Source organism: Netta rufina, assembly GCF_964035555.1.
Source record: "Netta rufina genome assembly, chromosome: 12".
In the NCBI taxonomy this organism is placed as follows: domain Eukaryota; kingdom Metazoa; phylum Chordata; class Aves; order Anseriformes; family Anatidae; genus Netta; species Netta rufina.
In genome coordinates, this window is record NC_140135.1 from 13,466,181 (window position 1) to 13,477,993 (window position 11,813).

The following is an 11,813-nucleotide window of genomic DNA, read 5'->3' on the forward strand; positions in this document are numbered from 1 at the left end:
TGCTGAAACTATTCTATTGGAACAACCCCAATCGGTTGTGCTGTCAGCTGTAGAAATGTAGCTTCTAGACAAAAATTAAAATTAAAATCCAAATGCAAAACCAGATTAAGATCATTCTATTTGGATGAGTTTCCTACCAGCTACGTTGAATCATGGTGAAAAGTAAGTGACTGAAGATCACTTTGATGTAAATAAATCCACACTCTCACCACAGCAAAGCAATATCAGTTTGGGTGGGAGGGAAAGGGGAGAGAAAAACTTTCTTTTGGGTCCGGAAACGGTGCCTCAGGTTTGCAGTGTGTGAGAGCTTGAAAGCCTGTTGATTACTTCTAGGTCTTTTCTCTTTCCTCCACTTATGTTGTTAGGCTAATGAAATAATTTCTCTTTGTTTATAAACCTTGCATATTTATCATTAAAGTATCCCAACAACAGCTCTGATGTAGTTATTTCTAAATAGTGCTCTTAAGGTAGTAAGTCAGCAGTGAAAGCTGATCACTGCTGTCACTGCAGAGCTGTAAACCAGCCAGTGTATTCTAGTAATACTCCCTGCTCCTTGTTTTGCTTTTGCCAAAGTACTGGAATTATTTTGATGACTCTTGCACAAAGCATCTACAAAAAGACACTTTCCAGCCAAACAGTATTTCAAGTAATCATACGCTTAGCTTATTACATTGATGTTTTGCTTAACTTGCATTACATTCTAAACTGGTCTTGGCTAAAAGCATGAGATAGAAAGTAGACACAAAGAAGCTCATTAAACTCAGACAGTATCACTTTTTGGAACACAGACAGAGTGTAATAAGCTAAATTGAAAGTTAGGGGCAACTTGAACCCAGAGTTAAACTAATGTCTTGTATTAAAAGTAGTGCTGGCCCTACATCTTCTGTGATATGAAAACAACAAAACAAACACGTGAACATGTACTTCATTCTAAAAAAACAACTAACTGATGTGTGCAATGGGCATCTTTTCCTATTGATCTAATCAAAGACCAATTAGATCACATGCTATCGGCTATAGCTGTCTTAGAGCTCATTGCCTGTATACAGAGCAATTCTGTAATGTATGAATTACAAAAAGCCAGTGCTTCCTTAAAGCACTTAAGTATGTCATTACCACCTCTCTTTGACCTGTTTTAATGAAGCAAGTTCAAACAAATACCATTGATTTTTGGCAATGGCAGTGGAAGCACTGAAATTAATTCTTATTTATCTATTTTGCCTGTTGGAACCTTTCTTACTCCTACACGTCAAACCTCTTAGCCTCACTAGTTTCCTTCCTTTACACAAAATGTCAGCGTAGAAACTTTGAAAATGCCAGCTAGGTACTTTTTTGAAAAGGTATGAAACTGTTCAGCCCTTCAAATGTCAAGGTGTCAGCTACAGGGAACGTTATTCGTGGTATGGCTATTTAGTTCTTAATTTACATCCTACCGTTTTCCGGGAGAATATTCAAATGTAGATAACCCTGACTACATTGGCAACTACTAAGGCAGAACCATTAGCTGACATTTTTCAAGAGCTGATTTTCATACAGCTATTCCAGTGTGCACAAGACTCTGACTTGTTTTCCTAGGGGGAATAAAAGGCAGAAAAGCTGGTAACACATCTATCTGCATGCTGGACTTGAGGGGCTGTGTTTAAGCTTAGCTTAGAGCAAAAAACCTGTATCCTTGGAAAAACTGGCTCATTTTTATTAGGTGTGTAATATGTGTGGGGTATTTTTTGTTTACAGGAGCTATGTAAAATTATATCGATAAACCATTCATTAAAGCTTAGGTAGGGCTAGAGGAGGTCTCAGGACAACACCTGCTGTATTCTTCTGTGCCAGAACTGAGCACTAATGGTGTCTGTTTGCCAAGCTTGTTTTTTTTGTTGTTGTTGTTGTTGCTGTTGGTTGTTTTATATATATATATATATATATATATATAAAAAAATTAAAAAATAAAAATCTCATGAAGGAAGCTCCCAAATATTCTGTTCTACTGCTGTATTTGCCTTAATTAGAAAACTCCCTTAGTAACTGACCTAAATTAAATTTGCTGCAAACTAAGTTGATTTCTTGTTCTTCCTGCCATTGCCAGGGACCATGACTGTTCAGCAGCTGTTTTTGCACTCTGATATACTGCCTTGACTTCAGTCTCTATTTTCTGTTTTCTTTGAAAACAGCCCAAATCTTTCAAACTCATCTCCTAAATTATGTTTCTAAACATTTTGTCGTTCTTACTGGTCTTCTCTATAGCTGTGTGTGTTGCTTTCTAAGCAAAACTGCATCATCCCGAGAACAGCAGAACACTTACCTTATTTGTCCATCAGTCCTTTCCCCAAGTATGTCCAGAATGAGTAGTTTTTCTTTCTTTTTGTGGCAATGGATTGTTATACAGTCAGTTTGTGGCTTTCTACAATTTTTGATCTTTTTAGCAATGCTACTAGCCTGTTAGTCACTTTTTACTGCAAAATTGATTTCTCCTGCCTAAGAGGAATACTTTTAACAATTTTATTGAATTGCATTTTTGTCACTTGTCTTTCTGTGCCATTTGGAAACTGTTGCAATCTTTTATACTCTAAGCGTGTCCCTGGACATCTTTCTAACCATTTCTCATTCAATATAATCCATGGAGTGCCATCTTTCACATGATTAAATTGTTTAAAATGCTGAAAAAAGCTGCTAACCTGGCAGATTCCTGTGAAATAGCAGCATTTGCTATCCTGCTGGGTGGTCAAGTGCTCTTTAAGAGTTTTTTGTTTTGTTTTTAGCTAGCTGCTTGCCTATCTCAGTGATTAACTGTTGTATTTCTTCAAGTTGATTATAAGGATGTTGCCCCACATATTTGGGCTATCAAATATATATATATGTGCGTGTTTTGGCACAAACTGTTGTTAATGGCTCATAAACAAGGCAAAGAAGGAATACAAAATTGTTTACTTTGTTCCAGGATTTCTCTCGGGATAAGAGTTGGATAACTGGATGAATAATTTCTTGGAGGCTTCCTTTCTGAAAACAAATATAATGGTTGTTCTTCAGTTTTTAGAGACTTCTCCTGTTTGCTGCAGGCTTTGCCAGCATTTCAGGTGGCCTCAGTATTTAGGTCATTCTGCACTCAGGGACTAATATGGCCCTGCCCATCTGAAGACACCCACTTTATCTCAGTGTTCTCCAGCCTGTTCATCTGGATGTATGTTTATTTGCTTGTTAAAGTTAATGCACTTTGATTATAGATAACAGTTTTTGCGAGGACTAAAACAAAAGGAAAATCAAATGCACCAAGACTCACTGCAGCCAGCTCATTCTGATCCTTCTCATTGGGCCATAAGCCTGTATTTCATCTTCCTTTAGCTTTTGGGGTATGCACAAGTTCTTTCCTTGTCTGCCAGAATGCCTTTTAGCCCTGGGCTCTCATGCTGGCTGCTGCAGTACAGAGTGTGGTGAGGTGAAGGCTGGAGGGCAGAGGCAGGGAATGCTCAGAGGGAGCAAAGTGCATCAGATCTCCATGAGATAGTGACCGCAAATTACAGCATACACAAAACAGGCTCTATTGCCAACTGCCTGCCAAGCCAGGCTTTTCGTTCTTGCCTTGCATCCTCGTTGCTCTACCAAATATGGTAGGAGGACAAGGTCTGGCAGCAGCACGCAGTGGCCCTGAGACTTAAACCAGGTCTCATACAGCTCTCCCCTGCTCCTGGTGCTCCCAAAGGTGTTTCAATACCTCTCCTGAATCACTCACTAGCTTGTCTTCTTAACATGCCATGTATTTTTGCATGTTTGTCAATTGTAGATTTAAAAAATATGTGGAAGTGGATGCAATGTGGATTTTTGCTCTGTTGTGTTCTAGAAGTAGAACAAAAATGGGAAGCATACTGTAAAAAAAAAAAAAAAAAAAAAAAAAAAACAGCAGCCAGAGAGCTTAGGGCTCTGTTACTTTCCTATCAAGTAACTATGTAAATAACAGGAGATTTTTGACTTGCCAATGCCCAACTTTGTGATGCTGATCTTTAAATGTTCTTATTTATAGCTGCCATCTTTTATTTTATCTGTATGTTGGGATATCGTATAGCATCTTCTTAATGCACATGGGCTTGGTAGTTTTTTTGTTCCCTTTAAGCAAAGTCACCCAGAGTTGCTAATTTCTTACAATAAGTGTGTGACACATGCAGATTTATGGATGCCAATAATAGTGGGATTAGAGTGAATGTCACTGTCCCAGAGTGACTGAGGTATATCTTATGCAACCCAGAGCTGACTCAGCTGGTGTACAGCTTTTCTTCCTCTTGAGGAAATGTAACACCCTGTCAGGGGTTGGGAAATGCAATTTTCTTTATTTTTTTTTAAGCAACTAGGAAGAGGAAGTATCTGAGAACTTTGTCCCTAGTGCAGAGCAGTCCTCTGAGCTATTTTCCCTCCCACAGCCCCAAGGGGACACAACGCCGTCTGGTTCAGAGCAGAAGCATCCAAAGTGTCCCCAGCCATGGCAGCTGAGAAGTGGCCAAGGAGCCAGCAGAGGCTGTGCTCCATGTGTCCCACAGCAGAGCACCCAGCCAGGGCAGGGGTGCTGGAGGCAGCCGGTCTCTGCTTGTGATTCTTCTGAGCATCTCCTGCCAGCACCCAGAGTGCTCTGCCCTGGGGCATGGCTGTTCCCAGCCTTTGGATTTTTCCTCCTGAGCACGAAGTGTCTTCCTGAATCATCTGGACTAGGACCATGATTCTTCATATTTAATTAATAGACATGATAAAGCAAGGGTGTTTTCTAATGGTTTTGTAAGTGTGCTGCTGCTTATACTGTCCTTCTACTACCTTTATCTCCTGACTTGTTAAATGTTTTTCTGCTTTTCTTCCTCTCTAGGTGATTGTTTTGGTCTAATCCCGGCAGGCAGCTCAGTACCACACACGCAGTGCTCACTCACTTTCCATAGGTGGGATGGGGGAGAAAATTGGAAAGGTAAAAGTGTGAGAACTCATGTGTTGAGATAAAGGCAGATTGCTAGATAAAGCAAAAGCTGCATGTGCAAGCAAAGCAAACCAAGGAATTCATTTGCCACTTCCTGTCAGCAGGCAGGTGTTCAGCCACTTCCAGGAAAGCAGGGCTCATTGCATGGTTTCTTGGGAAGGCAAATGCCATTACTCCAGATGTTCCTCTCACCCCTCACCCTCCACCTTCCTCTGTTATTGTTGAGTGTTACTCCACATGGTGTGGGACATCCCTTTAGTCAGCCTGGGTCACCTGTCCTGGATGTGTCCCCTCACAGCTCCTGGTGCACCCTGAGCCTCCCTGCTGGCAGAGCAGCACAAGAAGCTGAAAAGTTCTTGGCTCTGTGTGAGCACTGCTCTGCAACAGCTAAGATATTGATGTCCTATCACCATTCTTTTCATCTAAACATGGCATCATAAAAACCTCTACAAAGAAAGTTAACTCTATCCCAGCCAAAACCATGACAGTCAGATAAGCAAAATAAGCTTGCAAAAGCAGCATTTCCTTCAGCACACAGAGCTCATCGTACCAAGGATAGTCTTGTTAGCAGATTCTCATACAGAGGTTCCTGCCACCCTTATAGATGAGTTGTGTGCGGCCTCTACAGGAACTGGCACACAATTGATGTTTTTATGCTGCTTAACTGTTACATGAAGCCTCTGAGTGAGTGATACAGAAAGAATTAAGAAGGAAGGTTGCCGTTGTGTTTAAGCTACAACTATACACTTTTCAGAGTATGTTCTGACTCCTGAGTAGCATGAGTAAAAACTCCCACTTTATCAAGAGAGAGAGAGAGAGAGAAAAAAAAAAAAAAAAAAAAAAAAAAAGCCTCTGTTTTAAAGGCTAAATCCAAATAACATGGTGCTTCTGGAGATGCACTACGCTAAACTTCTCAGAAACCAAGCTGACTGGTTAGGATTGATATAAAACAGATACAGATGGGTCACACCATACAATTTTTTTCCCCTCCTTAGGATTCTTTGCCTTTTTGGTGTAATCAAGTCAGTTCTTGGCTCTCCCTTAACAATAAGGAAGGTAAAAGCTTTCTAGTGGAAGCTGTAGCCATTTATCTCTGGGACACAGAGCTCTGGGAAAATGTCAAACACTGCAAGATTCATGTCAGGTCCTGGTGTTACTTTGCACCTCGTTTACAAATATTCTGAGGCAATGCTCTTGCCAGCTGCAGCTTGAATACGTCTGTAGTTATTAATGCTACAGGATAACTAGCTCCTAGTGAGAGCCTGGGCTCCTGTTACATTTTCTTTTCTTAGCTTGAAGGGGGGTCAGGGAGAAAGGTGTCATGCTTTTCATGCTGAAGAGAGAGGCTGTGAGCACTGAACCAAATGAAGCCTTGATTCCTGCAGACTTGTGCCTTGTGCCTCCTGACAGCCACTTGGCAGGTAGTGGGGTACATGCTATCTCTCCTATCCTGGGATGCATTCGTGGGCTTCATCTATCTCCTGTCTTCACAAGCTTGTAGGAGTAAATTCATAGGTGGAGGAACCCTCCTGGCCCTTTAATGAAGTCAGGTGAAAGTGGAACAAAACCCAAAAGTGATGATGGAGAAGATGGAACCGTTCCGCCCCCTCTGCACCTCTGAAAAGTCAGGTTTTCGCAAGAAATGGGAATGTAAAATTGGAGTGCAGTCCAACATTTCATTGCAAGATGACTAACGAGCAGAGAGCGGCACGGCCAGCTTAGGGGGAACAGAGCTGGCATCACCCACACGGAGTTCGTCCCTTTCGTGCCCAGTTCTGGGATGCTTCTTTGTGTTTGTTTGCTTGTCGAACCGATGTGCATCCCTGCTGCTGCAAACCCAGCAGCAGCAGCCCAGCACGGCGGCCGGCCGTGGCAGCGCGGCACTGCCCGCAGCCGGCGCTGGGGGGCAGGAGCCTCCCACGAACGGGTCCCCAAGTGCTGCCCTGTCCCTTCCCAGCCTGTCGCCTCCAGCACGGGCTGTGCTGTGCTCCCGGCGCACCCGGTGCATGCCCAAGCCCCCCCCTGTGCACGTCCAGGAGCCCCAGTGCACGCCTAGCTGCCCCAAGCCCTGGCACCCCCCCTTGCATGTTTATATCCCCACCACCCTAACATGCCCTGGCACCCCCCTGACCTGCCTTGGCCCCCCCACCCCCCAAACATGCCCTGGCAGCCCGCACACCTCGCAGCTGGCCACGCTGCCAGGGCTGGGTGTGCGGGCGTGCTCAGGGGCATGCAGGTGTGCTCCAAGGTGTGCCCGTGTGCTCCAGGGCATGGACTAGGCTGGGGCTAGGTGAAGGTAAATGGAGGGTGCATATCCCTCCTGCTGTTTGGGTAGACCAGGGACATGCGGCTGTGAGTAATTAACAGCTCTGATAACTTCCCAGAGCGCAGGGAACTTCTGCATGAGAATGCACCTGGTCTACACCTCGGGTGTGAGCTCATCCTGCTCCTTCCTCTTTTCTGCCCTTGTCCCAGCTTTGTGCAGCACCTGGTGAGACAGGAAATGGCTTTGGTGAAGGTGCAAAGCACGGGATAAGGGTGAGAGGGGGGCAGAGGGATCGATGGGGTGCTCACGGTGTGCAGCTGCCGGGAGCTGTTTACAAATCCACCTCCCAAATTTTTTTTTTTTTTTTTTTTTAAGAAATTTGACTGCACTACCCAAGAGTTACCCGGTGTCGGCAGCAGGGCTCACATTTCCTTTTGCAGAGAGGGTTCCTGCAGCCGCCTTCCACCCTTATACCCTGGCACCAGCCAGTGTCTGATACTTTAAAAAACCCGTTTTCCTTGCTTTAAGTGAATCCATGCTTTCTAACAAGTGGGACTAAGCAACCTGTAACCTTTGGCCAGCCACTCTGGGAGGTTGTGGTTTGGTGATGTGCTGCATCCTGTTTCAGGGCTTCCAGTACCAGAATATGGGTGCTGCGGTCACACACCACTCAGCACCGACCCAGCCTCCCCTGCCACTGCACCTCTCTCTGCCCTCAGCGGGTGCCCCAACACCACAGGTGTCCCAGGGGACTGAGCTCAAACATGATTTCCTTCTCCCCAGCAATTGGTGCAGTTGTACAAACTGCCCCTGTTCTGGCCTTAATGGGAAAGCACCTGCGGTTGCTCAGCCAGAAAAGCCCAAATTAGTAAAGTACACTTGGGAAATACCTTAAGGGCAAAAGGCAGAATGGGGTGCCCAGGCCCTGTTCGAAAGCCTGAGATGACAGAGAACAGTGATATTTTATTAATAAGCCACTAATGACAGTCTCTTTGGCGTTTCCTTAAAATTTAATATGTTGGCTTTGCCTTGCCTTCTGCTCATGGAGCACTCTGATGTCAGCAGACAGAAATCCTGCTAAACCGGCTGAACCTGCAAATGAATGAAAGTCAGTGTAATCTGCTGTCTTATCTCTCCTCCACCCCCAAATCTCATCCACTTCAGGCATCAGAGTAGAGCTAATTGACTATTGAGCTTCCTTTTCGTGCTCAGACACCTCAGGTGACTTGGCTATTTTCTCTCAATTTTGTTTCCTAAACAAATCAGCTTCAAAGGCAGTGCTGTGCAGGTGTCAGTGCTATGTGATAAATATCTCTGAAATAACTGGGTGAGAGGTCTAGCTTCACCAGGTGCTCACTGCCTCTTTGAGAGGCCTGTTTGTAGTTTTGCTGCCTCTCCCAGCTAACCACAGGGAGGATTGACACCTGGCAGGATTTTGATTGCTGCTTGCCTTCTCTCCCTGCCTTTATTCCCCAAAGCAGAGGCAGGTAGGGACTTTTGAGTGGAATAGGCTGGTGTGGAGTGGCCTGGGAAATAGGACCTTTGCAGGGACACAGAACCATTCCTCAGAGCAGCTTTTTTAATGGGCAGCTACCCATGGGAATGGTCCACTGGTTGGGAGCTGGTACAGAGGTGGGTGGGTTCCTGTTTTTTGCTGCCTGACTCTAACCCTTGTCCTCCTCCACCCTGCAGAGCGCAGGGCCAGACATGCTGTGTTTTCCTTTCCCAGGCTGGAAGCACAGCAGAAATTTGGAGGGAGGTAGGGGATGCTGAGCTCTTGCCCTGGCATCAACCATGAAAAAGAGGCAGGAGGGGTGCAGGCAGGGGGACCACCAGGACCAAGCATGAGGAGTCGTGGCATCCCAGTGAGCGTATCTCTCTCTGATGTCACCTGCTGCTGCTAGCCACGTCTCATCTCTCTCTGTACCCCTCCACTGCAGAGGTTTTCACCAACTTGGCCCATCCCTGCAAGAAGTGAAAGCAAAGCACTACAAATTAAGAAATGGGCCCATTAAGACAGCATGGTCTTCCCTCCCATGCTGTCACACCACCAGCATGCCATTCAAAACCTGCTAGTTAGGTTGGTGTTTTCCAAGGGATAAGCCAGCCAGCAGCCGCAATGCGCCCATCAGAGCAGCCATAAACCACTGAACTACAGCATGGGAAGATGTGTCAGAGAAGACATCTAGGCAGGTAAGGTGGCCAGGTTGGACCTACCTAATCCATGGGAGCATTAGACTAAGTGTCTCACTGCAGGGCCTGTCTCTTAGGTCTCAGTGCTGCCACCAGGCAGCTCGCAGGCTGCGGGAGGGCTGTGGCAAGCAGCTGAAGCATAAACCTCTGAGCAAGGACACCATGTTGGGCCAGGCTGGGTACGTGACTTACGCTTTCTGACCTTACAATTGCGGATCAGTGACCCATCGTCCCCTGGGGAGCTGGCAGGGGAGGAGAGAGCCTTGTAGGGTTTCCCCTCCGTGGCAGCAGGATGTGGGGCAGAAAGGCCATTTGAGGGCGTCTGCTCACCTTGCCTACCAGTACCTGTACCAGTCCTTCGTTCCCAGGCAGCCCAAGTCAGAGCCATGGAAGCGTGCAGCATGAGCATAAAACAGCAGTGACAGACCTGAGATGCTGCTCACTGGGTGCTGCCATCTGGGCCAGTACCTCCTGCCACCATAACATTTTTCTTGTTACTTATCCTGTTTCCAAAAATTGCTTTGTTTGTTTGTTTGTTTGTTTTTGTTGTACATGCATATAGGGTCTTGGCCCTACTGTTCATTGTTTTGGCTTGTGCAAACGCTTTCAGGAGGCTGGCTTGTTCCTCTTATCTGTGAGTTGATGTTTAACCAAGTTAAGTGTATTTTGCTATAATCTTTCTGTGTTAGCACTGTTGCCCTTGAGCCTTCCCTATTCTCCTCCCTCGAATTTTTCAGTCTGTCAGCATCTTCCTTGACTTGCCATGCCATTAACACACGCTTTTCAAGGTGATGCTGTGCTTCGTGTTCATCCTGTCTGGCTTGCACAAATTCCCAGATTGTTGCTGGGCCTTCTGCTCACTCTGTGGTATGAACAGAAAGTGAAAAGCTCTGCGAGAGACGGCTCCTATGCAGTTCTGTACATTTCCTATGTGATCATAAGTTGCCATTGAAACCACAGAATGACATAGTTTTCCTTTCCTTTGAGTTCAGAGAATAGAGAACAGATGCAGGAGAGGGTGAATGGAAAAAGAAGAGACGCCACGTTATGCTGTATGAGAGCAGTCAAACTGACACAACACAAAGCTGCAGCACATCATATTTTCTTATTTTAAATTAAAAAAAAAAAAAAGAAAAAGAAAAGAAAACAAAAACCAACCCACAGTTCTGCAAGAGGACGTGGCTCTTAACCGTGTTTGTTTCCTCCCTGGGATTACAAAATCTGCTTCCAGGCCCCTCCACAACAGTCACAGCTGCAAAGGTAAAGCTGTACTCTGGTGGGCCATGCTCACAGCAAGAGAGCTGCCAGGGATTTGGCTCTATCTTGCAAAGGGAAGGTGAGCACACCTTTTCACTGTGGCGTTGTACATTTTTTCCTGCGTGCAATAAATACAATTTTGGTACATAAAATCAGTAAGTGAAATAAGGTTAGTCACAGGACTTCCTGACAAAGCAGCTCATAAACAAGCTTTCCTCACTTCCCTCTTATGAAAGTTCAGCTCTCCTCTGCTGCACTGACTCCTTTGTTTCTCTCTTCTTCCACTTATCCCCTGACTCCCATTAGTATCTGAGTCAGTCTAGTAAACATTTCGCCCTGTGGCAGCCTCTCCAAACATAGCAGGAAGATCAGGCTCTGGAGTGCACTCTTGACACGTCTCCTGGGGATCCTTTCGTACTTGCTGGTAGGTTATTCTGCTGTTGTTCCTCATTCACACATTGAGAAAGAGAGAACCAATGCCCCATGTATTCAGCAGCTTGTTAGCAGTGAATGGTAATAGGGTCTGCAAGGCTTCCTCTTCCCTTTCTCACTCATATCCTCCATGTACTTTAACCTTTGTAGTGGCAGTTTCCTGGACTGAATGTGCTGTTCAACATCTGCTTGTAGAAGAAGGTACTTATCTAAGTCTCACTATTATTTACATTTTATTTAAAAGTGTGCCCCCTTTCATGGATGCAACGCTGGTCAAACACTAGCACACACAGAGGATACATCAACCACCGTGCTCTTTATGGATGCAGTCTTCTACCACATAAGTCACACTGTCATTCTCATGCCATTTACAGTCTTACCAGTAGCCTTGTTGGCCTTGATCCACGTATTTACGTCTGACTTCCTCGTCAGCACAAGGGATAAATGTACGTAGCAGTTGGACCAGATAGAGGAGAGCTTCCAAAGCAGCCGGGAAAGAAGCGTACTTATGAGTCATCTGCTCTTGGTTGCTCCTAGTTGGCAGAAAAATAACTCCCTACGAACAGGGCTGTACTGGAAGTTTCCTTTCCTCGCAGCAGTCAGTCTACCTTTGAACCCACAAAGACCATATGACAATGTTGGTGCCTTGGCCTCATCCATTCACACAGAGAGACCCTTGCATGGGGTTGTTTTACCTACAAGACTACCTGTAAAAGTCTG